The sequence below is a fragment of the Equus asinus genome, chromosome 13, assembly GCF_041296235.1.
Source record: "Equus asinus isolate D_3611 breed Donkey chromosome 13, EquAss-T2T_v2, whole genome shotgun sequence".
Classification (NCBI taxonomy): Eukaryota; Metazoa; Chordata; class Mammalia; order Perissodactyla; family Equidae; genus Equus; species Equus asinus.
The window spans coordinates 7,444,255-7,471,339 of NC_091802.1; the positions used below are offsets into that span (position 1 = coordinate 7,444,255).

The 27,085-nt window shown below is 39.5% G+C and overlaps 1 long non-coding RNA gene across 1 annotated transcript in view; it reads right to left on the reverse strand.

The window, feature by feature from the left end:
* Positions 1-1,980: 1,980 nt before the first annotated feature.
* The window catches only part of LOC106845734 (uncharacterized), a 47,686-nt gene continuing 22,581 nt past the window's right edge, over positions 1,981-27,085 (reverse strand). The window contains exon 3 of the long non-coding RNA XR_001401700.3: positions 1,981-2,335. This is a non-coding gene — a long non-coding RNA (uncharacterized lncRNA). The remainder of the gene's footprint in view (positions 2,336-27,085) is intronic.

Genomic DNA, 27,085 nt, shown 5'->3' on the forward strand with positions numbered 1-27,085 from the left:
GAGCTTGCTTGGGCTTCAGTAACAAAGTACCACAGACTGGGTAGCTTCAACAACAAGTATTTATTTCTCACAGTTCTGAAGGCTGGAAATCCCAGATCAAGGTTGACTTGGTTTCACTCCGAGGCCTCTCTCCTTGGCTTGTAGACGTCTGTCTTCTCCTTGCATCTTCCCGTGATCTTTCCTCTGTGTGCCCAGCCCTCGTGTCTCTTCCTCTTCTTATAAGGACATCAGCCGTGTTGGATCAGAGCTGACTTTAAGGACTTCATTTTAACTTAATTACCTCTTTACGTACCCTCTCTCCAAATACAGTCATATTCTGAACTACTGAGCATTAGAGCTTCAATGTATGAATTTTGGAAGGAGGGGATGCAATTCAGCATATAAAACCCTTGGGATAAAATCCAACCTCCTTAATATGGCTTTCAAGGCCCTTCATGATGGGGCCACTCCTCCCGCTCTGGCCCAGCCGTCACCCCTCCCTCTAACACTCTATTCTCCATTGCTCTGTCCAGTTCCTTCAGGCTCTATCCTATCTCCTGCCTGGCTTTTGCAAATGCAGTTGCCTTTGCCTGGAACACTGTTCCTTCTTCCTGATCTCCAGTTCACCTGAAAAATGACTGCTCATCCTTCAAGCCTAACGTTAGATGTTCCACCTACCTTGGCAAGCCTTTCAAGTGCCCGGGTATCTATGTTCCAAGGTGCCTCTCTTTTGATATCCTGTGAAATCTTACATTTTCACCAATTACAGTACTTGATGCACTGCTTTATAATTACCAGATGACTTGTCGGCAACCCTCAGAGGATAAGTCATTATGTTTGTGAGGAAGGCTCTTGAAACCCATAAAGTCTGTGAGAATCACAGAAATAAAATTTGAAATATGGCCCAAGAGAATGTGAGGCCCACGGCGGAGAGGGGGGAAGTGACGTGGGCAGTTGTGTCACTAGGGCCTCTGAAGTCGCCTTCATCTGCCTTTGCTTAATCTCCATGAGCTTAAAAGCTGCTGGGAACTCAATTATGTGGTATTTACATTCTTATAGATCCAAATTACAGCCTGGAAACCATCCAGCAAATTCATTTCTGGGTAAGACAAGCATATGAAAAGATTGCATTATGTGGATACATGTCCAAAATATTACAATAAATATCAGTTACATCTGCATTCAAATACTAAGCTATTTATTCCAAAAATGGTAGTGCTATGATTATGTGATAAACATGAAATAGGCAAAATGGTTATTTACATTTTGTCTTCAGTTTTCCAACAGCAGTGTTTAAGTTTAGTGATTCTGTATTTTCTCTTATCAGCTGGCTGTCATTTTCTCTGAAAATCGTATTATAAATAACCAACCCAGCAAGAAATAATGTTTCGTGCTGTTAAATTATTCTCTCTCGCTCTCTCTCTTTTTCTTTTTATTTCTATCAAGATTCTCATCTATACCTTTCTATCTTGAATGGACTGACATGAGCAGAGACAAGATATGTTGGGTCATAGATAAAGTAAAGATATATTTATTTAAATGTATCACAGAAGAAAGAGACAAAGTTTCTGTGATGCCAATGTTTTAAGGCACAGGTACACGACCAAGAAACCCCTGGTTCCAACTCACAACACCAGAGGTCTGAGAATTGCACCTGACCGATGCCTTCCTTCAGGAATGTTTTAAACTTTAATTATTTTTTATCCTATAAGTAATACATGTTTGTTTTAAAATTAGAATATAAAAATAAGCAAAAACAAATCACCAACTTAAAAAATATTTAAATAGGATCATTGCTATATTATAATTTGTTTTTTCTTATTATTTGATTTTCATAAATATGCTTCTATAATATCATTTTATTTTTAAATAAGTTTATCCTTCGTTGTATAATGTGAATAGTCATTGTAAACAATTATACACATTGAATCTGAAAGTCTTTAGGTCTCTTACCCCAATCTAACTCCTCAGGTATATACCTTTTGAAAAAAAGTCTCGATATTTTGAGTAAACTTTTTATTTGGGGATAATTTTGGATTTTCATAACAGCTGCAAGGATAGTACAATAAAGAGAGTTCCCACATGCCCCTTACCCAGTTTCCTCCATTGTTCACACCTTACATTATTGTGGTGCATTGTCAAAACCAAGGAATTGACATTGGTACATTATTCTTAACTAAACTCCAGACTGCATTTGGATTTCATCAGTTTTCTGTTGACGTCCTCTGTCGCAGGATCCAGCACAGGGCGCCACGCTGCATTTAGCTGTCACGTCTTCCCAGCCTCCTCAGGTCTGCAGCAGTTTCTTAGTCATTTCTTGTTTTTCGTGACCTTGACAGTCCTGAGGAGTACTGGCCTGGGGAGGGGATACTTATTTTCAGCCATTTATTAATATTCTTTCATGATGCAAGTTAAAAGTACTAAACACAGCAAGATAGAGAATTTTGATATAAATGACTTACACTATGCTCGTGTTTTATTTAAAATTGTGATGTCATTCTGTATCGACATATTACTTTTTAAAAAAAGGTTTCATAGTATTCCATCATGGAAACTAAGTCTTAATTACAGTTATGCACCGCAAAATGACATTTTGGTTAATGACAGAGCATATACAACAGTGGTCCCATAAGATTAGTACCATATAGCCTAGGTGTGTGACAGGCTATACCATCTAGGTTTGTGTAAGTTCGCTCTGTGATGTCCTCAAAACAATGAAATCGCCTAACAGTGCATTTCTCAGAACATATCCTCATCATTAAGTGACGCGTGACCATATGAACCAGCCCCAGATGACAGATGTCTCAACTTTCTATGTTGAGAGTGCCAATTATGCTGCAGTGGGCATCCTTGATCTAAATCTCTAGGCATCGATAATTTTCTAAGGATAACTATTAGAAGTTGTCTAAGACTTTTCTCTAAAAAATTATCTACATGGCCCACGAGCTCTCCAAAAAGTTCTTGTGTATTTACATCGCCAGCATTCATGTACACAACTGCATATTCCTGCCCAAGGCTTTCTCTAACCGGGAGTGTTGTTGCTTTTCATCCTTGACAACTTGATAGATGAAAAGTAGCTGGTTACATGTGGGGCTGAATTTTCTTCACATCTATTAGCCATATGTCTTTCTTCTTTTTAAAATATCCTGTTTATAGTCACTACTACATTAGGGTGGGTAGAGAAGAAGGGGACACAGCATCTTTTTCCTAATTCACCTATAAAATCTCTTTCTGTATTTAAGATAGTAACCCTTTAACCTGATATATTGAACTTATTTTCCTTAAGTTACTGTTTTCCTTATTTTGTCTATGGTATTTTTTATAAAGGGACATTTTAAGTTTTTTAATGCAAGCAGCAGTCATGTTTCCCATTATAATTTCTGCTGTAAGTACTATAGTCATAAAGCCTTTTCTCATAATATAGGTCTGTTGCTATTTACCTGTCTTTCCTCTGAAATTTTTATGTTTCTTTATTTCTCTAAATATTTAACCCATCTGTGGTTTATTTTGGTTTGAAATTGGGTTCTAACTTTGTTTTTCCACACAGTTAGCCAGCTGTTTCAACACTATTTAATGAACAACCCAATCTTTCCCCACTGATCTGAAGATCTATTTTAACACTCCATATTAAGGGACTGGAAGTGGACCATCTGTTAAGGATCCAGGAGAGGCTTCCAACCAGAGAAGTAGGAATCAACAATAGTCGCAAACCCTTCCAATTCTATTTCCATGACCATATCCAGTTAAATTATCATTTTTTATTGAAAGGCATAGTCCAAGCCAAATCCAAAGACATATTTCTATGGCTGCTCTGTCGAGATCTTCTATCTCTTTTGTTCTGTGCCTTCTTCCAGGGAGCAGAGGTACCTGAGCTGCATCAGGCAACAACTCTCTGCCAAATTGTACATATTCTCTGGAATGTCTTTTATTAAAAACTTCCCCAAACTTCATGGGAAACTTCCTACTTTTGCCATTTCTGTACATTTCTGCATAGAGAAACTCTATTCCCCAAATTAAGAAATCCACCACAAGTTACTAAGTACATAACAGTTTATAAGCTTAGCTGCAACTTCATTGTCTTACTTGAAGAATTAAAACTTACCTCTCTGATAATAATAATCTACAGACTAGGCATTGGACTAAAATTTTTAAATTTTACTCAGTTCTAGGATTGGGTACATTATTGTCCCCCAATTTACAGATGAGAGATGGAGGAACAGAGAGGTTAAGTAACTTGCTGACTATTGCATAGCTCTAAGTGATGGAGTGAGAATTCCAACTCCATCACAGCCATCGCTTTCATCTGAACCTGAAGGTTGATACATCTGATGGTACCAATGTAGGGTTCCTTATATGGCCTCTGATTCCTGGACTGAAGGATTTTAGTAACTACCAGTGACAGCTTCCTGACCATTGTTGTTGGTTTCACTATTGAGGTGTCTTCTTTTTAGTTAGTGAAACGAAATCAATAAGGACTCCAAATCTTAAGTTGAGTGGGCTCAATAAATCGCATTGCTAAGCCCTTGCTCCAACTGAACAAAAATAATGTCAATAGAGTTCTCTTGGGTTCTCAGGGTTTATATCTGCTGTATTTCCCCTGTGGATTGTACCATCTGCCATGAATGATGGCAGCTGACATGGAGCCAATGATTCCTCACATCTCTGTTCCTCTGGATCTCTCTGTGTTCCTTTCTGTCAGCTCACGGTGAGAAGTTTAGTGTGATTCATTACCTGTTCAGTTGTTAATTTTCAGAATATATCAATTATAATAGGATATAGTCATCTTGTGTTCGGAGTGCTTAAGCAGAGTGCTTAAGTCCTTTCTGCACACTCCCTGAGCTTACAGATTAGGAAACCGAAGTTGGTCAACGTTAATTATGTGTCCCCGGGCACACAGCTGTTAGCAGCAGAGAGTGATGGAACCCTCAGATCTCCTGAACCCCAGGCTTTGCTCTTTGTCCAACAGCTTGCTACCTTCAGTTGTACAACCAATCCTGCTTTTTGATGATGTTTTTGCAGTCGTTGCACGGCTGACTCAGGTTTCATGTAACCAAACCCAGCTTGAAAGCGCTCTCCCCGTCGCATCCACAACGTGCCTGCGAGAGAGTTTATGGTAGAGATATGTGTACTCGACATCGACCTTCTAATCTTTTCTCAGTATTAAGACATACAATTTATAGTGTCACACCCCTGCAATGTAGGGATCAGAGCCTGAATAGTTTGAAAGTACATCCCCTAACTCCTTTTAATGGTCAGATGTCACAGATGCTTTCTACGGGGCCTGCAAAACACAATTCTTGCATATTTTGGTTGTCACTACATTCGATTGCTGTACTCTACAAAATATGCTTTTAATTTTCTACATAAAAATACAATGTACAAACTGCAGTTGGCTGACTCGGCATCCATTTCTAGGCCCTTCTCTCTTGCCATCATCTACTCTAGGGTCTGGAAATTTGTTTACTTATTCCTTGGCTCTCCTTGAGTTTAGGTTGGCCATGTGAGATGTAAGCAAGTCTGCTGAAGGGGGTTTCTGGGAAAGAGTCCTGATAAGAAGAGGGTATCGATGGACTCTTTTCCTCCTTCTATCTACCTGGAGTGTTGACGTGATTCCTGGAGGTGCAACAGCCATCTTGTAACAATGAAGCAACAAGCTTAAAAAAGAAAACCAAAATGCTACGGATGGCAGAATAAAAAGCTAAAAAGAGCTTGCCTCTCAGATGACAGCACTAAGCAGTGGAAATTGTCTCCAAGAAATAGAGATCCCGAACATCCACTTATTGTTTTATTTTAAATGTAAAAGCATGCTTTTAAAAAGACATTTTGAAAAGAGAAAAATATAAAGATGAAAAATAAAAATTAATCATAGTTCCAATACTTAAATTTCAAGTGCTGATATTTCAATGTGTTTTCTTAATATGCCATTTCTATAAACATTTTAACCTATTAAAATAGCATCAGTATCTAATCTGCTTTGTAATATGCTTTTTGTTTTTTACTTGGTGATGAATTATGAGCATTTTTTCCATGGCATTAAATATTCTTGTACAACATGGTTTATAATAAACATATGGTTTTCTTTTCTGTGGATATGCCAATATTTATTTAACCAATTGTTCATTGTTGGGATCTTTAGTCTTATACTACTTTTTACTATTGTTAATACGTACATTATTAGCTCTCTTGTCCATGAATCTTTATGTTAATCTTCTTTCTCTTGGGATAAATTCTCCAAAATGGAATGATTTGGTCAAAAGGAATCATGATCTTTGTGACTTTTGATACTTATTGGAAAATCTTCTGCCAAGAAGGTCGTGTTAATGTGGTTCCCACCACAATTGGTTTTATCAGTTAGTACCTAGCTCAGAGCACCCGCCTGAAGTTTTGTTACTTTCATTTTATTTAAAGGGCCCAAAAGGAGCCAAACTAAACCAAACCAAAACCCAAAGGAATTAATTTGTTTCATTTTCATTTCTCCAATTACTTGAGAAGGCGAGCATTTTTCCATATTTGTTAGCTACTATGTTCTTTATGCAAATGATCTCTTTGAGCCTTTTTGTAATTGCTTCTTAACTATAGTACTCATATTTCTCTTAATGATTTATAAGAATTATTTGTATTTTAGACAGCCATCATTTGTGTGTAGAATATTACAAATTTATTACTATCTGATTATATAATGTGCTTATGTTCTTCCCATATATAGCAGTACTTTAAAAATTAATTAATTCTACAATTAATCTATCTGGAATGTATTTTGAATTATTATATGTGCAGAGATATAATTCTGCTTTTTCCAGTTAGGTAGATAATTTCTCAATGCTTGCTAAAGAATTCTGTTTTTTAAAGTAGTTTTTATCTATTTGACTGCTCTGTTTATTCCTGTTATATTTAACACTTCCACATTTTACACTGTTTAATTATTATAGCTTGGACATCCACTTCCAAGAAGATGGAGTAAACATACATCTTCCTATTCCTCCTGCTAAGTACAACTAAAAATCCTGGATATTGTATACAAAAGAAACATAAGAAGACTTTCAAAGATGCAAGGAAGGTGGACTGGCTAGGGGTCTCAAGATCCAAGCAACAACATGCTGGTGAGTCCTCTGAATTTTCTTTTTTCCTCATATATTCCATACTTGGAAGTGAAGAAATCAGTAACCATGAAACACCAACAGGTGCAGACAAAAAAGACCCCAACAAAAGCCTGTTCTCTCCAGCCAGGGACCAGGAAAGGGTATATCTTGCAAGATGGAAAACTTTTAGACCATAATGACTCACTCCAGCCAAACACCACAGAGAAAACCTGGGGCTACACATGCCATCCTCCAGCAAAGACCAAGTGGAGAACCCAGACTTTCATCATGGCCAGGTTCTGACAGGATGCCCTAATGCTCCTGCCAGGTGGGGTCAGAAGAAGCCCAGCAGAGAGTCAGGACTTCATCACCACTCAGTGGTAACAAGGTGACCCAACCCCCTCCCCATGAAGTGAGCGGAGGCCACATGGGAAGTACTAATGAGGGGTTCTACCCTCTTTTTGCTGTGTCAGGGGGGATCTAATAGGAGCCTCAACTCCCACCCCCACCCAACAGTAAAAGAAACCCATCCCCTGGTCCCCAGATGTCAGTGGAGGCTGAGTGGAGAAGCTAGACCTTCCAAGCCCACTCATGTGGAAAAAGTAAGGTGGCACCCCCTTCACTCACCAGAATGGTGTCAGAGAAGGATTTAAATAAGATACAGTATTATAACATGATACCAAATATCCTGGTCTCAATAAAAAAATCACTCATCATACCAAGAACACAGAAAGTTACAACAAGACAATAGGATACCTCAGCAAAGAAATATAAGATATAAAGGAGAACCAAATGGAACTTTTAGAACTAAAATATACAGTAACCAAAATGTAAAACTGAACAGATGGGCTCAACAGCAGAATTGAGAGGAGAGAAGACAGAATCAGAGAACTTGAAGATAGGACAATAGAAATATCCAGTCCAAACAATGGACAGAAAAGTTGACTTCGAAAAAAAAAAAGGACACAGCCTCAGGGACATGCAGGACTATAACAATAGATGTAAGTCCCAGGAGACGAGAAAGAGAATGGGAGTGCAAAAGTACTTGAAAACATAATGGCTAAAAACTTACCAAATTGGCAAAAAAAAGAGGAATAAATGAGTAGATGCAAGAAATCCACTGCAAGACACATTATAGTCAAACTTCTAAAAACTAAAGACAGAAACATTTTTAAAAGCAGACTGGAAGAAATGACGCATTAGCCATAGGGGAAAAGCAATTTGAATGACGGTAGATTTCTCTTCAGAAACCACAGAGGTCAGAAGGATGTGGCACAATAATTCTCATATATTGAAAGGAAGAGGAAAAACAGTCAACCCAGAATTCTATATGCAGAGAAAATATTTCTCAGGAATAAAGAGAAAATCAAGACATTATGAAATGAAAGAGAGCTAAGAGAATTTGTCACCAGTAGATCTACCCTAAAACAATGGCTTTAATGAAGTTATCTGAACATAAAGGAAAGAATAAAAGAGAGACTGAAAATATCAGAAAGCATACGGAAGCAAAAATATAGGCAAACACAATACATTTTTTTCCTCCTTTTAGGTTTTCCAAATCATGTTTTTTTGACAGTTGAAGCAAAAAGCTGTGACACTGTCTAATATGGTTCTCAATGTATGTAGAGGAAATATTCAAGAAAATTATATTATAAATGGGGGAGAGTAAAGGGATGTAAGGAGAGAGAAGATTTCTGCACTTCATCAGAATTGGTCAAGGGCAACATGAATAGTAAACAGTATAAGTTATGTATATAAAATGTAATAACTAAAGAAACAACTATCAAAGCTGTATAAAGAGAGACATTAAAAACTATTGTAGGGGTCAGCTCGGTGGTGCAGTGGTTAAGTTCGCACGTTCCGCTTCTTGACGGCCCGGAGTTTGCCAGTTCAGATCCCAGGTGCGGACATGGCGCTGCTTGGCATGCCATGCTGTGGTAGGCATCCCACGTATAAAGAAGAGAAAAATGGGCACAGATGTTAGCTCAGGGCCAGGCTTCCTCAGCAAAAAAGAGGAGGACCGGCAGTAGTTAGCTCAAGGTTAATCTTCCTCAAAAATAAAAAAAAATTGTAGACAAATCAAATGGAATCCTAAAAAAATGCTCAACTATCACAGGAGAGCAGGAAAAAGAAAACAGAAAAATGAAAAAAAGAGATAAACAGACGACAAAATAAAAGTAAAATAGCATACTCAATCCTTAACATATCAATAATTAAAATTATGTTAAAAGCAAATGATCTAAATACACAATTAAGGACAGAACAGTTGAAAACAAAAAGAAAATAATGACCCAACTTGATGCTGTCTGCAAGAAACTCACTTCAAACCTAATGATATGTGCAAGTTGAGAGTGAAAGGATGGGAAAGGGTATATCATTCAGCATTAATCCAGACAGGCAGGAGGAGCTACGATAATGTCAGATAAAGTAGACTTCAGAGCAGAAGAAATTACCAGGGATGGAGAGGAAAATCATGTGATGATTAAAGGGTCAGTCTGCCAGGAAGATCGAGCAATCCTAAATGTGTAGGCACCATATGCCAGAAATGGAAAATACGCAAAGGAAAAACTGAGAACTGAAATGACAACAAAACAGATCCATGAGTACAGCTGGAGACTTAACACCTTTCTTCCAAAAACTGATGGAACAAGTAGACAGAAAATCAACAATGATGTGAAAGAACTTAACTGCACCATCAACCAGCAGGATCTAGTTGAGATTTATAGAACACGCCACCTAAAACAGCAGAATGCACGTTCTTTCCCAGTGCCCACAGAACACACACCAAGATAGACTATCTCCTGGGCCATAATACAGATCATACAAATTTAAAAGAATTGAAATTATTCAGAATCTATTCTCCAGCTACAATGGACTCAAATTAGAAATCAAGAATAGAAAGATAGCAGAAAAATCTCCGATGCTTGAAGCATCACCAACACACTTCTAAATAATCCATGAGTCAAAGGAGAGCTCTCAAGGAAAGTTTAAAAAGTGACATTGAACTGAATGACAATGAACATACATTATAACAAAATTTGTGAGACACAGCCAAAGCAGTGCTGAGAGAGAAACTTACAGTACTAAAGGCACGCATTAGAAAAGAGGAAGTCTCAAATCAATAATCTAAGCTTGGACTTTAAGAACCTAAAAAAGAAGAGGAAAATAAACCCAAAGCTAGCAGAAGGAAGAAAATAATAAAAAGCATAAATCAGTGAAATTGGAAACAAAAAAAATAGAGAATCAAAAAGCTGGTTCTTTGATAAGATGAATAAAATTGGCATACCTCAACAAGACTGGAGGAGACATACAAAGAGAAGACACAGGGCCAGCCCTGTGGCCTAGGGGCTAAGTTCAGCTCATTCCGCTTCAGCAACCCAGGTTTGCAGGTTTGGATCCAGGGTGTGGACCTACACCACTCATCAGCCATGCTGTGGCAACAACTCACATACAAAATAGAGGAAGATTGGCACAGCTTAGCTCAGGATGACTCTTCCTCAGGCAAAAAGAGGAAGATTGGCAACTGATGTTAGCCCAGGGTGAATCTTCCTCAGCAAAAAGAAAAAAAAAAAGAGAAGACACAAATTACTAACACTGGGAATGAAACAGGAGATATCACTGCAGACGCTGTAGACATGGAGAAGATAATAACAGAGCACTATGAGCAACTGTACACATGTGAATTTGACAACTTGGAGGAAAGGCACCAACTCCTTGAAAAATACAAACTACCACCACTCACCCAGTATTAAATGGATAATTCAAATAGCCTATAACTATTGAGGAAATTGAATTTGTAATTATAAACCTCCTGAAAAATAAATCTCAGACAGATATTTCATTGGAGAAGTCGACCAAATATCTAAGGAAGAATTACCACTAATTGTACCCAATCTTTTCCAGAAAATAGAAAATGAGAAAACCCCTCCCAACTCATTTACAAAACCTGACAATAACAGTAGAAAAAAGAAAACTACAGACAAACATCCCTCATGAATATAGATGTAAACATTCTTAACAAAATATTAGCAAATAGAATTCAGCAACATATAAAAAGAACTATATACTGTCACCAAGTGGAGTTTGCTCCAGGGATGCAAGGCTGGTTCAATACTCAAAAATCAATCAGGGGCCGGCCCCATGGCCGAGTGGTTAAGTTCACGCGCTCCGCTTTGGTGGCCCAGGGTTTTGCTGGTTTGGATCCTGGGCGCGGACATGGCACCACTCATCAAGCCATGCTGAGGCCGTGTCCCACATAGCACAACCAGAGGCACTCACAACTAGAATATACAACTATGTACTGGGGGGCTTTGGGGAGAATAGAAAAAAAAAAGATTGGCAACAGTTGTTAGCTCACATGCCAATCTTTAAATTAAAAAAAATTAAAAGATCAATCAATGTAACCCATCACGTTGAAAGGCTAAAGAAGCAATATGACCATGTTGGTTGATACGGTAAAAACGCTTAACAAACTCCAAACCCATTCATGACAAAAACTCTCAGGAAACCAGAAATAGAGAGGAACTTCCTCAATTTGATAAAGAACACCCATAAAAAACCTACAGCCAACATCAAACTTTATGGTTTAAGACTGTTTCCCCCTTAAGACTGGGAACGAGGGGAGGATGCCCACTCTAACCACTGCTACTGAACGTAGTAAGAAAACCGAAATTCTAGCTGATCAAATAAGTCAAGAAAATAAAATAAAAAGCAGTCAGTTGGAAAGGAAGATGTAAGGCTGTCCCTATTTGCTGATGTTATGATGATCCACATAGAAAATTCCAAGAAATTTACAAAAAAGCCTCTTAGAACGAATAAGTGAGTTCAGCAAGGTTAAATGATATAGGACCAACATACAAAAATCACTTTGTGTGTGTGTAACACACACACATGGTAACTGAAATTAAAAATAGAGTTTATAACTAAAAAAATACTTAGAGATAAATCTAGCAAAACATGCATAGGACTTGTATGCTGAAAAAAACAAAATGCTGATGAAATAAACTTTTAAAAGATCTAAATAAATGGAATGATATTCTCTATTCATAGATTGGAAGACTCGACATAGTGACGAGGTCAATTTCCCCCAAATTTATATAAAAGGTTTAATGTAATTCCTATCAGAATCCCAGCAAAATTGTTTATAGACATAGAAAAAATTATTCTAAAATTTATATGTAAAGGCAAAGAAACTAGAACACTAAAATAATTCTGAAGAGGAATAAGTGGAGAGGAATCATGTTATCCAATTTCAAGACTTACTATATAATAAAATAATCAAGATTGTGTTTTCTGGGCAGAAGGATAGACATATAGATCCATGGAACAGAATAGAGAATCCAGAAATACCCCCACACAGATATCACTGATTTTAATAAAGAGGCAAGAACAATTCATTGGAGAAAGGGTAGTCTCACCAAATGGTGCTGGAGCAAGTGGCTATCCATAATCCAAAGAAAGGGAAAAGACTCCCCACCTAAACTACACAGCTTATACAAAAAACAGCTCAAAATGGATCACAGATCTACATGCAAAATATAAAACTAAAAAACTTCTGGAGGATAACATAGGAGAAAATATTTGGGAATAGGGCTTGGTGAAGAGTTGTTAGACATGACACCCAAAGCACAATTCATGAAAGGAAAAATTGGATTTAATCAAAATTGAAAACTTTTGCTCGGCAAAAGACCCATTTTGGAGGATAAAAAGACAAGCTACAGACTGGGAGAAAATATTTGCAAACCACGTATTCAGTGAAGAGTTTGTAGCTAGAATATATAAATAACTCTCAAACTCAACAGTAAAAAGAAAAAACTGAAAACAACCCAATTAGAAAATGGACAAAGACATGAAAAATCATTTCACCAAAGTGCATATACACTCGAATAAGTGTATAAGCACATGAAAGTATTTTCAACGTCATCGCTAGCCACTAAAGAATTGCAAATTAAGACCAAGATGAGATATCACTACATACCTAATATAACAGCTCAAATAAAAAATAGTGACAATACCAAATGCAAAGAAATTAGATCTCTCACACATTGCTGGTGAGAATGTAAAATAGTACAGCCAGTCTGGAAAACAGTTTAGGGGTTTCCTAAAAATCTAAACACCCAACTACGGTACTACCCAGCAATTGCATCTTTGGCGTTTATCCCAGAGAAATGAAAACCTGTGTTTACAAACACACACACACACAGACACACAACAGCATGTACATGATTGTTCATAACTGCTTTATTTGTAATTACCAAAAACTGGAAATAACCAAATTTCCTTCACTAGGTGAATGGTAAAACAAACTCTGATAGATCCATACCGTGGAATACTACTCAACAATGAAAAGGAGTAAACTATTGTACAGTGCAACAGCTTGGGTGGATTTCAAGGGCGCTATGCTGAATGAGAAAAGCCAATCTCAAAAGGTCACATAATGTATGATTCAATTTCCTCAACATTCTCAAAGTGACAAAATTATATATAGATGGAAAACACATTAGTGGTTGCCAGGAATTAGAGATGGGGGCAAGGAGGGGGAGGTGAGTGTGGTGGGAAAGAAGTGAACTCGAGGGAGATCTTTGTTATGATGAAGAAGTTCTGTGTCTGGATTGCTGTGGTGGTTACACAAATCCACACACATGATAGAAAGGGGTAGCACCACACACATCCTGTTGTACAATGTCAAATCCGTGGTTTGAGCTTTAGGGAAAATTGGGTGAAGGGGACCCAAGACCTTTCTGTGCTGTCTTTACAACTTCCTGTGAATTTATAATTATTGAAAAATAAAAAGTTAAAAAAATAAAATGAAGAAAATCATTGCAGCTTTATATTAATTTCTGGAGGTCAAGTACCCAATCATTAATGTTATTTTTTCAAATAATATTTTCAAGATTTTATTCCTTTGAAACGAACATTAGAATTACGTTGTCAAGTTCCAAAAATGGTAGCAGATTCCATTGGTATTGCATTACAATTACAGACTATTTGGAGGGAGAATGGAAAGCTCCGATTCTTGTAACCCCCAGAGGGAAAAGGTCTGGGTTCTTCACCGTGTGGAAGACCATCTGACAAATACCTGCATTCTGCTGTTTCATAGTCAAGCAACAAACTTCCATTATGTTAAGCCACTAAAATTTTGGAGACTTTTTTTTCTTGCATGTTTCAGTAGCTAGCCTGTACCAATTAATAGAGTTTATAATAAAATTTTAAACTTGCTAGTGAAATTCTGGCTCCTTTATTCATCACCTTTTTGCATAATCAATGCTTTATTGAATTTTATTGAGAAAAAAATCAGATGTTTATTAAAATTTTATTTATGTTTCTTGTAGTTCGTTTATGTTTCTGAATCTCTTCATAGGTCTCAAATTGGCCATTTTCTTTCCATCTTTGAATGAGAGAGTTTTATCTATATGTTGCATTTGCATAATTAAGGAGGATCCTTTTTGATTCCTCTTGTGTGTTTAACGGGTTCTTTTTGAATTCTGCAGTCCAGTGGCCTGAGGAGGTCTGGAGGGAACTGTAGGTCAAGATACTTGATCTGCCTCGTCTCTTTTCTGCTGTGTGAGAAGTTGCCTTGTTATCTGCTCCACCTGGTCACTACGCCAGAGACCAGCCCAGGGCCCTTCCTGAGGCGTGAGCCCCCAGTGTCTGCACGAGCCCTCCCTCCCTGTCGGCGCTCTGCTCGCTGGCCTGAGTGCCAGGGACTCCAGCTGCAGCTCTTTTCCCATCTCGCAGCAACGGGCACTTCCACCTGTGTCCTCTTGGATCCGCTTCATTTGCGCTGTTGACCACCGACTCCTGAAATACTTTCTTCCCTTGGTTTCTGGACTCTCACCCTCCTCCGACTGGCTTTCCATCTTCGTTGCTATTTTTCTCCATGTCATTTGACAGCTTCCCTTCCTCCACCTGCCTAGTATATGTTGTCTTCCTCAAGAATCTATCTTAAGTGTTCCTTCTATTCGCACACCCTCTCTCATAGCATGACCAACTGTCACAGTTTGTCCAGGCCTGAGAAGGTGCCAAGGACATGGCACTTTCAGTGCCAAAATTGAGAAAAAACAGACAAAATAGGATGAGTTGCTTACCCTACTCTGCAAATATGTTCCTTTGGCTTCAGGTACCATCTGGATGACAATGACATCTCCGTTTGGATGTTTGCTCCCACTCCAACATGTACCTTCTATGTTTGCCAAGCTGGGATGTGTCACCACATCCATCCATTTGCCCTGTGCATCACAGGGAATGATCCCCGACACTCCCGTCTCCCTCAACTCCCACATCCAATTAATTGATGAATTTTAGTAATTCTAATTTTAGAATGCCTTCTTAACAGCTCATCTGTCATGTGTTACTTAGAATGCTGTTGCATCTTCTTAATCGGTGTGGTTCGTTAGATGTTTACGATGATCTGGTTCTGCTTCGTGCAGACAAATGTGGGATTGCACTTCCTGGGGCTTCTCCAAGGACAAGCCCCTTGGAGTTAGGTACGTCCTCTGGCCGTTTATACATCAGCAGAAACAACAGGGACCCTCTGCTCTGTGAAGAGCTGCTGAGTGATTTGCCCACTTCCTTTGTCCCCCTGATGGCAAATAACCACCCTCCATGGTGGAAACTTTGTCAGCCCGCATCCCCGAGTGAGGACGATGTGGAGCAGAATCTCCGGGCAATCCACGAAAGATGTGTCGCTGTGTGAGAAAATATTTTTATTTTTTAAACCACTGAGATTTTAGAGTTGTTTATTACTGTTAGATAAAGCCTAGACTGACAAATACACTTGGTCTCCTTAACTTCAGTTTTGGCTGCTCCAAACAATTTTCCACACAATAACCAGAATGATCTTTTAAAACACATAAAACGCATTGGTCGCCCCCCTTTCAATGATTTCCTATGGACTGAGGAGATAACGAATCCTTACCCGGAGCCGCCATGGCTTGTCCTTCTCTCCAGCTGCTCCTCTCCTCTCGTACTTCTCGCTCTCTCACTCTCTCTCTCGCTCGCTCTTGCTCTCTGTGTCTCTGGTTTCTCTGTCTCAGACACTCTGAACTTCTTTCAGATCCTCCAATGCAACATGTGCTTTTACTTCAATATCCTCACAAGTGCGTTGACCAGCTCACCTCACAGCCCTGAGAGGCAATTAATTTTCTTTCAAGTTGTCTCCTGAAAGATACTCCCTCTAGGAAGATTTTCTGACCTCAGATTGAATCAGGGCTCATATGCTTCTGCAGCACTCCGCCATTTTTTCATGGTAAAACCCAGTGTACTTAGGATTAATTTTTTCAAAACGTCCCCTTGTACTGTACGCTTCCTGAGGCATCGCATACCCGGCTCTCTGCCTTGCCTCTGACACAGTACCTGGCACGTTAGAGCTCAAATAAGTATTTGTTAAGTGAATTGAATGAATTAATAACAAAAATTCTCTTTCCAGCGTCTGTTAACCCAAGTGTCTGTTACAGGATGATGCTCTTTTCCTAGGTTGTGTTATTTGGCATTTCTCTGTTTTGCATTCTGTTCACACAGGCTGCTGCCCCCTGGAGTGCTCTTCGTCCCCTCCCCCACCACACACACCACTGTTTTCCCATCTTCTCTGCTCACTGCCCTGCTCCTTACCTGACTAGCTCCTATTTATCCTTCAGGTCTCAGCTTAATATCACTTCCTTAGAGAATATTTCTCTCACTCTGCAGACCACATCCGACCTGTCTTTTACACTGTCATGACACCCATCCTTTTCACTGCCGTCCCTCTGAGTCATTTGCTTTGTGATTATCACTACCATCACCCTGTGACAACCGAGGCCACTTCTGCTTTTACTGTTTCCTGCTGACACTTAGGGACCTGGCACCATACAGTGAGCACTCCTCAAAGTCATGGTTTACATGGGTTATCTGCTTACAGCCTCAAAATAATCCTAGGAGAAGAGGCGGAAACGCAGCTTAAAAGAGGACGGATAATTTATGCATGCTGTACAATTGATAAATCCTTGATTTGGAAATCATATTTGCATTTTAGTTCAGAGCCTGTATCTTTTTAACCACTGTATTTGATTTGGTTTATGTTTTTCGCCCAATCTGAGATTTTTTTATTTTAATAAATGAGTTTATTTCATTCACATTGATTGATATGTTATCTATGTTTGGCTTCATTTCTATAATTTCATTTTGTATTATGTTTTCTGTTTTAATCTGTACATTTCTTTAAAAAATATTTATTGAGCATTTACTGTATACCAGGTACAATTTTAGATACAGCAGTGAACCAAGTAGAGTTCCAGCCCTCATGGAACTAACTTCTAATTAGGGGAAACAAATAACAACAACAACAACAACAGTAATAATAGCTCCCGGGGAATACGTGATGGGTGCTGCTAAGCGCTGTGGTGAAAACTGGAGTAGTGGGAATGAGGAGCGTGGCAATGGGGAGGAGCGATGCTGTTTATACAGGGAGCTCACTCAGGGGAAGCCTTGCTGGTAAGACGTCACTTTATTACAAATGCTTCCTTTCTTCCCTCCTTTTGCAATATGTGTTTGCGTTGTGGTGTATGTTTTCCATATGACAGATATGAATGTTTATGCAATCACTTAACCCTACGCATGTCTGTTTCTTTGTCACCCGCAGCAGAGGCTATTGATTTTCTCTATGAACCATGAGGAAACCAAAGAATGACACTTTCTTAAGCTTCTATCCTGCTCACCTCTAGCCGGTTTTGTTAGTTATAGAGTTATACCATAAGCCGGTGGTTTAGTGATTAAATTTCGGCATGCTCACCGCCTCGGCCTGGGTTCATTTCTCAGTCAGGAAACCACACCACCTGTCTGTCAGTTGTCATACTGTGGCAGCTGCGTGTTGCTGTGATGCTGAAAGCTGTGTCACTGGGATTTCAAATACCAGCAGGGTCACCCGTGGTGGACAGGTTTCAAAGGAGTTTCCAGACTGAGACAGAATAGGAAGAAGGACCTGGCCACCCAATTCTGAAAAACTGGCCGTGAAAACACTACGAATAGCAGCAGAGCATTGTCTGATAGAGCGCTGGAAGCTGAGAGGATGGCGCCAAAAAGACCAGGCAGGGCTCTGCTCTGTTGTGCACAGGGGTGCTAAGAGCTGCCATCGACTCAATGGCACCAACAATAACAACAACTCTAAGATAGTTCCATGAGAATTATGGGAATGCTGATACACAAGAAATTCTGCCATGACGCATCTCCTCATACCCACATCTGTACCGAGAACCACTCTCCAGCCATCCTCTCCACGGTGTGATTGGCACAGGTTACAGTAGTTCCTCCTCCTGGTATGTCCAAGATTTGCTGCTTCATAATAGTGATGATCCCGTGCATTATTTACATTGTTTTTATTGATTTCCTTTGTCATTTCTTATTTTGTAACATAAGGACTCAATTACTCAAACATCCAGTGGATATGTTTTATTTATAACTGCATGGCTTGCATACCACCAATTGCAACTATAATTATGTTTTATTTTGATAATTCACCTTACAAGGAGTTTTTCAGGAAAAGAGTACCCTCCAAGCAGCATATTTTATTATGCTTTCTACTTTTTTAACGTTAAGGACAATTTATATTTTTTTCTGTGGCAGTAATTTTCAGTTTTTGTTTAGGTTGATTTAATGAACACTTTCCATCTTTTTATCGTGCCTACTCTATTCTTCTCTTGGAAATCTCCATCAGTTGTCTTTCTTTCCACAAGAGTTTGTATACTCTACGTTTATTTTGTTCTTGAGTATTTGAACATGTCTGTCTTGGTATAAAACATTTGGTCTCATTTCTCACATCTGAGGAACTGTAGACATATGTTGCTTTAGAGAGTTTTGAAGCCAGATTGATCTTGTCACCCCTTCCAGGTAGCTTCGAAAGATTTGTTTTTTGTTTGTTTATTCATGTGTGGGGGAGGGCTGGAGAGAGGTATAGAGGTGGAGCCGGATGTTGTAGGATTCTATCTGCAATCATGGAGGCACAGCAAATTTAATAGATATGTTTTGGCTCATCATTCTGCACCAACTTTTCTTGGAACACAGTGTGCCCTTTCACTCATAAGACAAATATCCTCCTTTGTTTTGTAAGATATTCCTCTCTTGTATATTTGAATATTTTCTATCTACTTCATTTGTTTAGTTTCCTTTAGGGGTTCACCAATCACGTGCATGTTTAGCCACTGTATCTCATTTTCGCTGTAGCTCTTTCACTCCTTTTCGCATATTTTGCTCGTTTCTTTTTTTCTAAGCCTGTCCTTCACATCTCTCTTTCTCAGCAGTGCTTATTGTAATTTTTGCAATTCCAGGGTGCTTTAGCTTTTTGAGATGACTTTTTTTCTCTTGCACGTTTTCCTGGAGCTCTTTCAGCTCACATTATTTCTTTCTGTTGCCTTATCATATCTTCTTTGATCCCCGTATCTCTTCTTTGAGCTCTGAGTTTCACAGACATCATTAAAAATTCTTCGAGTCTGTGGATAAATGTTTGTTTGTACTGTTCTTCTGCTTTGCAAAGTCATTCTTCTGATGCACATTCTCCATCTGGCTTTTGTTTGGCACGTTTCTTTCTTCCTTCTATCTAGTTATAGCCATGCCTATTTCTCAGACGGGCTCTTTTCTGATTATTACTTATCTTTGAATGAGGGCAGTTTTTTTCTGGGTCAATCGTTTGCTAAAATATTGGATGAGGAGTACAGGAGGATATTTTTCAGGGCATGGGGCACTTTCCCTCCACCTCTGGAGGGGGCCTCTGCTAAGAGCTCATTTTCCCCCTCCCACTAGGAATGGTTACATATTTCATGAGTGAGTGTGTGTGTGTGTATGTGAGATTACTGTGGGAGGAGATTTGGTGTGTATTTCATTTCAGCAGAGGGTGATTGCTACCTCTGTACTTCGCCATACAGACCACTGGCTTTCTACAAAGATAACGTGTCTATGTAATGAATGTTTCAACCTCAGCTACCCCGGCCACTCTCTATCACGGAATGGGACTCGGGGATGTTCCCAGTGCCCAAACATTCCCCCACACTCAGACGCTCCAGCAAGGGGCTATTGGCTGGTCTTTTTAAGGTGATGGAAATACACTTGGATTTCTCTGCGCCAGGCAGTGGAGGATGTTCACTCTTGATATCTGCCACTAATTCGATCCAACTTTACTGTGTAGCAGCTATATTTCACAGGTTGTGGTTTGTGGGTGCAGATGCTTCCCAGTTTCACTGAAGACAGTGACTTCTCTGTGGTTTTTCATTCTTCTTATTGCCTTCAATTGATTTTAGGAAGTAAAGTGGGACAGAAGTGCTTTTACTCTATCAGGATACTTTTTTTCCTCCAGTTTACTTTGATTTTTTTTCCAACTAGATGTAGAAATACAAAGACACTGCTTTTCATCTGCACATTTGTTTCTTCTCTTGCGTATTCTTTCAATCTACTAATTTTTGGATTTAACTCATGCCATCCTTTCATCCAAAACATATTTATTGAGCTCCAACTTTCCGCCAAAGCACTGACCAATATTCTATAATTCTTGTGCTCATAAAGTATACAGTCCAGAGGGAGGCAAACATCAAATGACCGATCAAAAATTCCTGTGCAAATTAACCTAAATTAGAAATTATAAGAAGTGATCTAGACATAGCACTCTCCAAGAGAAACTTCTGTGATGATGGAAATGCTCTATACCTGCGTTGTTTACTATAGTAGCCACTGGCTACATGTGGTTATTGAGCACTTTAAATGTGGCTAATGTGCTGAGAAACCAAATTTTAAATTTTATTTAAATTTAGGTTATTTAAACTTAAATACCCACATGCAGCTAGCGGCTACTTGTTGGACAGCGCAAATCTAGAGGGAAAGAACACAGTGCTGAGATAGAACAAGAGGGAGGCAGTTTAGTCAGGGGTGGTTACAAGAAGGACATTACATTTAATTTGTTATGCAAAAGATAAGAAAAGTGTATCCAGGCAAAAATTGGGGAGGAAAAACATCTAAACTGAGGGAAGAAGGAAGGTATAGACCTTGAAGGAGAAAAATGCCTGACGTGTTCAAGGAACTGGCAGAAGGCCAGTGCGGGGACAAATTGATGGAGGGAAAAAGAAACATAAGAGGAAGTTTATTACCCAATGATAGGACTCGTCCTTCACCGACATTAACTTTCTGCTGGGTTATCAGGGTTTGGGGTGCCTGAAATCAGATTGAATTCATACTGCCAAAAAGTAATTTAACTGTCACTTATGGTCTACACATATGTAAAACAGATTACCTTTAAAATGACGGTATTTCTCCCACATTACACGCAGTACGCTTCCAGTAAACAAACAAACAAACAAAAACTATATGTTATATCAGAAAGTAAAAACTTTATTAAGAGAGCGAGAGAGAGAGGGAGAGGCTGATGAACTGTCAGTGACCTTCAGAAGGAAACAGAGATTTGGATTCAGGTCTTCTTTTTTCTATTTTTACATTCTGTCCAATGATATTGGGTCCTTACTTTGTCAAATCTAAATAAAACAAAAGTTTTTAAAAAAAAGCAATCTGTGCTCCATCTATTCATCCACAGAAGCTGTTTAGGGCAGTGAAACGACTTTGTATGATACTATCGTGGTGGACACATGTCAGTATACATTTGTCCAAATCCATTAAACACACAACATCAAGAGTGAACCCTAAGGTAAACTATGGTCTTTGGGAGATAACAATGTGTCGATATAGATTAATCCATTGTAAGAAATGCGCTCTGGTGGGGATATTGGCAATGGGGGAGGCTGTGCACGTGTAGGGGCGGAGAGTATGGGAAATCTCTGTATCGTCTGCTCAGTTTTGTAGTGAACCCAAAACTGCTCTAAAAAAATAAAGTCTCTAAAGAAATAAAAACAAAACGAATTAAAAACTTTACGGATGATGGATGTTTTCATTATCTCCATTGTGATGATGGTTTTACATTGTATACACATGTCAAAACTTATCCAATTATACACTTGAAATATGGACAGTTTATTATATTTCAATTATACCTCAAAGCTGTTTTTTTAAAAAAGCAATCTGTCATCGAAACACATGTACACATATGTTCATTTTTGAGGTTTTCATAAACTGATCTTTGGATGTAAGCTATCTTTGAAATGTTGCAATGCACGCCCCTAAGAACAGGCAAGTCTGTCTTGCACAGCACCCTGTGAACCTGAGTGATTCTGAATCACACACAAGCTGGAATCTCTGGGTGTCCTTTTTTTTCCTCAGGAGCAAAAGTTAATGTTATTTATAAACTTACCTCCCTCTACTTACATATCTACAGACCTAAGTTTTTCTTATTAAAAAAATATGTCAGATTCTTTTTGAAGAGCTGTGGTTTCTGTAGCATTTTTCCACCAGGAAAAACAAGAATGCCTCTGACCCATAAATTTGGGTATGAAACACACAAAGGAAAACAGAGGCAAGGGAAGAGAAGATGGAGCATTCCTCTACAGATTCTGATATGACCTAGAGCCGTCATTTTTGAAATCTATGGGATTAAACCTTCTGGAGGCTCTGAAATTCCCGACTTGTCCCTGTGTTGTGGGCATCCATAGTCTTATCCAGACTTAAGAGACCCTGTCTCTCCAGCTGCTGGTCAGCAGGGAGAGGCTAGTGAAGGTGCTGAGACTCTTGTCCTCTTGAAAACATCTAGAGGCTTCCAGGATTGGGGCTATGTCCTAATGAGATGCGGACAAAGCAGGACGACAGCCATCAGCCTGTCCAGCTTACAGTCGTGTGGCAGAGAAAATCAGACCGGGTTACTGACGCAGGGTCCCGAGAGGCCAGGCAGAAGGTGCCGCGTGGATGTGAGAGGCTTGGGAGCACAGGGCCTTGGTTCAATGGTGGAGCATCTGCCTGCTGACTCACTTCCTCTTGGCTGGGTAGGCCTGGGCTTCAACCCTCCTTGCTCTTTCCCTTCACTCTTTCTCCATGTCTCTCTTTGGTTCTTAAGCCAAACCTGGCACGTAGTCTTGGCCACTCACGAGTCTCTTTGTAGGCATGCAGTTTGCCTTATGCGTTCTCTGGAGAAACCAATTCCCATTGCGGCAAGTGCATGAGGGGTTCTTCAGAGAGCAGTGGGATGATGAGGAGACTGCATCTTGGATTCCTAGAGCCTGGGAAATTTCATTATCAGAATAGTCCCAAATATGGTCCATCCATTCTAAGGTGCCTAAGCAGCCATGATTAACAAGGAAGAGGGCTCGAATATCATGATGGAAAAAGAGCTCTTGGATTCCTCTAACTTTGGCTCCAAGGTACACCTAGATTTAGTGCATCTAATTTAATAGGGACCCATGGCGGATCCAAACTTCAAACAGGGATACAGACAGTTCTAAGTTCTGAAGGAGGAAAGAGGGAAAGAGATCATTACAGTGCTCAGAAAAAAGGAGAGAGAGAGAAGGCAAAGGGGCGGGGGAGGGAGAGAGACAGAGAGACACAAGGTAAGAAGTGGAACGGCGTCCGTCAGGGCATGAGAAGGGACAGGAGAGTGGGAGGAGAGGTGGGGATGGAAGGGGCAGTGGAACGAGAAGCAGGAGAGAAAGAAAGCAAGGACCACTGAGTGGACTTGAGAAGATTCTTGCTCTCTGGAGTAAACTGCTCCTGTTTGCAGATGTTGTGGCGAAGAAGTTGTCAGTTTTTATCTTAGCTCTTGGAATAGCCGTCACCTCTGGAACCATTTCGAACAAGTCTTTTCTGTTTTGAGAAACAGCAAGTATGCTTTTGTTTTCCAACCTTGGAATATAAATTTTGAAGTGCAGATTTATTTTCTCAAGGAACTTCGAAGGTTTGTACATCTAAGAAAGAACAGAGAGTTTTTTCGAGATCTCGGTGCTGGCAGTTATTGTACAAACTATGGTTGACAAATCCCCTTGACACTCAAAAGCTGTCAGGTGCTTCATATTCATTCTTTGAGAGAGGAGGTCTGACTCTTTCTACAATGTCTGTAGGCTCCTTTGTAATTCAGCATTTTATGTTAGATGTTCAAGCCCTTTAGATACAAATTAAGTCTAAAATTTGGGAAACAATTAGGTTTTAATTGCATTAAAACAGTGGAGGTGGAAGGCACAGCAAGAAGACTTTTGGGAATAAACCTGTTGACTACCCCAGCCCTTAACCCTCAGAAGCCCCCTCTGAGTGGTGCAGGGTCTGCAAGGAACCCCGAAGCACCACCCACCTGTCGCATGGGGGCTGCTGGGAGTACAAATTCTCATAGTGATCAGCATTTTCTAAGCATGCGCAGAATTATCACTCAGAAAGAAAAGAACTGTAGCATTTGAGAGGCGTTTTTTCCCTCTCTAAGTTAGAAATGAAGATGCTGAGGTGGAAAACATCAATGAGGGAAAACACGTTTTGGTTTTTTTTCCCTCAGGCTGCAGGGCATCTCAGTATATGAAACCAAAATAAAAATGGTAGAGAACACTTTCTGCTATTTCTATGCAATTTTTGGAAGTGCCCTGACAACAGTGACATTTGTCAAATGTGAGGATAGCTTTTTGGTTTTAGGAACCAATGCTCAGTTTTAATTAAATCTGTCCTTTCTGGATAAGCGATGACATAATTGCCATAAATAACATCACATTTCTTTTCAAATGCAATTGTTGTTTTTGTTCAAAGGGAGTTTGCCCATTTTTAAAAATAAAACAAATGAGTGCTTGGCATCTGTAGCCCAGTCTCCGTAACTGATAACACTAATGCAGTTCAGATAATAGTTATCGTTTACAGTTTCAATATGTACTGTTTAAACATAACTATATTTATAAGGTTGGAAAGAAACATGGAAACAAAGAAATAATCTGCAGGAGCTTGAAATCAAGTTGAGAAGACAAGATAAAATAGTAATTAATTAATTGGTTAATTAATCAGTTCCTTCATTTATTCAACAAATGTTTGTTGCCAGACATTGTGTTAAGTAATGTGGGTAGTATGATGGGTAAAAATAGACTTGATCTTTGACCTCGTAAAGACTTCAGTCTCGTGTTGGAGATAGACAGGCGTCAAATAACCATGGAGACAGGTATAAAATTAAACTGTGAGAAGTGCCTTGACGTGTGTTATGAGAGTGTACATTTGCAATTACTGCCTCATATTTGTATGATGGTTTGTAAGGTGTTAGAGCAGTTTCAGATGTGTAATGATTAAGAAATGGTGAGTTAATTTCTTCAATAAACGAACATTCATTATTTAAAAAAATATATATGAGATTAGAAGTCTGAGAGGTTATTGGAAAAGCCTGAGTCCTCATTTGGAACAAAGGTTTGGAAGTGAGAGGGATAAGCATGGAGCCAGGGATCAGGTCGCAGAACTAGGGGACTAAAGCAACGAAGCGTTATGCAGGTGAGGAGAAAGAATTCGTACTTGATGGGGCCAAATTATAAAGCCTTGAATGCCAGGCTCAAATCTTTGTACATAAAGTCTAAAGTTTAGGGTTCCTCAAAGTCATTGATCTCACATCATCTAGATAATTTTTTTAAAATACAAATGTCCAAGTTTCAGATTAACACAGTCGTTCTCAACCTGGGGCAATTTTGCACCAGAAGACACTGGCAATTGGTTTAAAACATAGTGCATTAATAGAAAATTTGAAGTATAATAAGGCCAACAGACCAGGAAACAACTGCCATAGAAAAGATAGTTTATTATTCATAACTCCCAAGGGGAGAGCATAGGCCATGCAGGGAGGGCAACATGGGGAAGCACCAGGGTCAGTCAGGAGCCAGAAGGAGAAGGGGGAGCTGTGAACATGAGCTTTTCTTGTCATTTATGCAGGAAGGAACAGGGAGGCAGGGCAAGCAGGTTTAGGATTGGCCAGTTTGAATAATCTCAGCAGACTCTGGGGCATAGAGGTTGTTCCTCATTGTCTGGTACCTGACCCTGGAGTGATGGGGCAGGCAGATGGTGGCCTGGAGTGTGACAGCCCTGGAAAGGAGGTGGTTGGAGTGTGGGCTCTGGATTGGTTGGTCTGTAATTGAAATGCATGCTTGGGGCTGCGCTGTTTGCTATCTCTAGTAATTGGCTAGCCCTGGGAGGGGAAAGACCTGGGGAAGACTCCAGATGTCAAAGCATCAAAACTACAGAAAACAAAACATATGGTTAATAAAGCAACGTCGGGAGACATTTTTGGTAGTTACAATTGGGGAGGGGGTGGGTGCTACTGACATCTAGTGACTAGAGGCCAGCGATGCTGCTAAACATTCTACAGCGCACAGAACAGCCCCCACAACAAAGAATTATGCAGCCCCAAGTGTCGACAGTTTCCAGGTCAAGAAACCTTGTAAATTTACAAGTCCCCAAGGACAACCCTGGAAACTCTTTATATCATTTTGAAACTCCCAAGGGGATTCAGAAGGTTAACATAATTTCAGAACCATTGGGATAGGCCGCAGGGAGCCACGGAAGAGTTTTGAGCAAGAAAGCGGCTTAGGGTAAAAGTTGTAGAAAAAAGAATCAGATATACGTATTCAGTAAGTATATAAGAACACGAATGGGAAGGACTGAGAGAAACTTCGGTTGATGTTTGCAGCGCAACCTCTGAGGTTGGAGGAAGGAGATCATATGGGATCAGTAGGGGGACAAATGTAACTTCAACTGTATCTTTAAAATTTTACCTCTTAATTAAAAAGATCTAAGGCACATTTGAACAATTCTAACGTTTAATAAAATTGGGTATTGGGTACATGGATAATTATTATATTTTCAGTACCGTCTTAATCTTCAAAAATTCCTATAGTAAACACTTGAAAAAGTCATGTACATGGGGCGTCTTGAATTGATGTAATAGGCGAGATAAAGAAGTTGAAGGACCGGTCCACAGAACCGGTGGGAGGAAAACATATTTCCTCAGGAAGAAACTCATTCCATCTTTAGACAGTCCTGACTTGAAAAAAGATCCTGTCGATTTTCTATATTTCAATATGTAGAGAGGCTATAATTGCGCCCAACCTGATGTCCACTTCCCAGGTCATCTGCTGTCCGCGTTCATCCTTGTGGCGCTTCTTGCATAGCTGGCAGTTCCTGAGGCAGAAACTACA